We start from the raw sequence: 293 nt of genomic DNA on the forward strand, positions 1-293 counted from the left end.
GGCCCCAGGCTCTCCTGCGGCTGATTGTTTACAATCCTTGTTGAAACGAAAGGCGTTCTCTCTCCTGCTGCCTTTTCCCAAAGTGGTTAGGTTTGGAAATACACACATGATAATAGTTTATTTGTGCTTTCTAAGCCATTCCCTGCACGGGCGCAGCATGCTTGGGTCGNGGCCGTGCTGTGGAAGTGACCAGAATTAGCAATATGCTTTTAAATGCGGGGACGCTGAATGACACTTTTAAGACAATGACCATATCAAAACAAAATGTATAATTTCATAATTTGAATAATAAA

The sequence above is a fragment of the Crocuta crocuta genome, unplaced genomic scaffold (genome assembly GCF_008692635.1).
Source record: "Crocuta crocuta isolate KB4526 unplaced genomic scaffold, BGI_CrCroc_1.0 scaffold408, whole genome shotgun sequence".
NCBI lineage: Eukaryota > Metazoa > Chordata > Mammalia > Carnivora > Hyaenidae > Crocuta > Crocuta crocuta.